The sequence below is a fragment of the Arachis ipaensis genome, chromosome B7, assembly GCF_059453495.1.
Source record: "Arachis ipaensis isolate K30076 ecotype BB chromosome B7, ASM5945349v1, whole genome shotgun sequence".
Taxonomy (NCBI): domain Eukaryota; kingdom Viridiplantae; phylum Streptophyta; class Magnoliopsida; order Fabales; family Fabaceae; genus Arachis; species Arachis ipaensis.
This window is the reverse complement of record NC_142442.1, coordinates 81723264-81725322: the sequence shown is the minus strand read 5'-3', so window position 1 is coordinate 81725322 and position 2059 is coordinate 81723264.

Genomic DNA, 2059 nt, shown 5'->3' with positions numbered 1-2059 from the left:
CATTGGGATGAGTTCCTTCCGCTTAGTTTATGGAAAAGCCTGTCACCTCCCAGTTGAGGTAGAGCACAAAGCCTTTTGGGTAGTGAAGGAGTGCAATATGGAATTTGAGAAGGCCGAAACTGAGAGGAAGTTGCAACTGCAAGAATTAGAGAGCCTACGCCTAGAAGCTTATGAGAACTCAAGGATGTACAAGGAAAAGATGAAGGTTGTGCATGATAAGCACATCAAGAGGAGATAGTTCCAACCTGGGGACTTTGTCCTCCTTTACAACTCTAGACTGAGGCTCATGCCAGGCAAGTTGAGATCAAGATGGGAAGGCCCATACAGAGTAGAGAAGGCTGAGCCATACGGAGTTTTCCACCTGAGTCATCCTTCAAGCTCTGAATTCATCAAAGTTAATGGACATCGCTTAAAGCTATATCATGGTGAGAAGGCGACAAAAACCAAGGAGCTAGAGATCTTCCTCTTGGAGGATCCACCCACAGCAGAAGACTGAGCTAGTGGAGCGTCCAACTTAAGGACGTTAAAGCAAAGTGTTGGGTGGGAGACAACCCACCATGGTATGATCGTTCCTTTCTTTCTTCCTAGTTTTCTTTTTCAATAACTCTTCTCATTATTAGCACATTTAGTTTGCATCTGCATTTGCATATATTAAAAAAATGTGGCACGCGACGCGACGGCGTCGCCGACGCGTCCGCGTCGCAGGTGAGTAAGAAAGAAACATAAATCGAACAGAAAGTCACGCGGGAGTGTGGCTGGAGGCATGCCTTAGGCACAAATTGACCCACGCGTCTGCGTCACCCACGCGGACGCGTGGCCTAAAAATCGACGTAAGAAAGGGTGCATAGCCGAAAGTTGTGCTGGAGTGGTGCTGGACTGCTGCTAGGCGCACAAGCCTCACCACGCGAACGCGTACTCCACGCATCCACGTCGTATCCCAATATTGGCCACCCACGCGAACGTGTCACCCTGGAATTTGGAAACAATGAGTTTCGAACAGAGAGTTGTGCGAGCGCGTGGCTGCCCTCGGGCCAGTAGCACAAAACGAGTCATGCGTCCGCGTGACCGACGCGACCGCGTCGATTCATATGAGCGCAATTCGCGCGAACACGTACCTCACGCGTCCGCGTCGCTTGCGCCGCACAACTTATCCTAATCTGCCAAAATATCTTATCTTTCTCTTCCCCAAATCCTACTTTTTCTTTTCCCTCCTTCTTTCTTTCTTCCCTTTTCTTCCTTCTTCCTTCTTTCTCACTTTCTACTTTCTCTCTCTCTCACCACCATTATCAAGGTTTTTCTTTTCTTCTTCCTTCCTTACTTTTCTATTCTTCTTTTTATTTTATGTTTTCTTCTTCCTTTCTTTTTCTTTTTACTTGCATTATCCATGTTTTCTTTTTCTTTTAATTAGTGTTGGAAATTTATTAGGGTCATTATTATTCCTTATGATTTGCTTGTGGATTGTTAAGGACTTGTTTGGCAATTATATATTAATTTTTAAGGGTTGTTTGCATGTTCAATTCAATACTTTCAATAGCTTATTCATTATGCATGCTATGTGTTTGTGAAAACGCCCGTATGGCATTGTGCACTATTTTTCAATTTCTTTTATCCTACTACTCTAAAATGCTTGCTTTTCACAAAACCCTTTTTCGTATCATATTAATTCAATATAATTGTCATTACAAATAGGTTATTAGTTTGAAAGGCTTGGTAATCTAACTGGGACATTGAATGCTTGATCTATGCTACTCATGCCTTTGCCTGCATGCCAATAAACACCTTGCATTTAATTGTCATTATATGCACTTGCTATTTTCCGTTGATGATTTTTCACATGTAGTCATGACCATGTGTTTACATCATTCATCTTTTAATGTGCATTAATTACCACCTTCCCCGACCCGTATTGCTGAATTTGTTGAGCCGCAAATTAAACGAAGATAATGGGGTTTCCTACAGAGACAGCCACGGCAGGTTAATCTTTCCTGGGTAGTTGAGTTCTACTCAAACTTCCACCTACCAACCCTGCAGTCTGTCTATGTCCGTCAGAAGCAAGTTC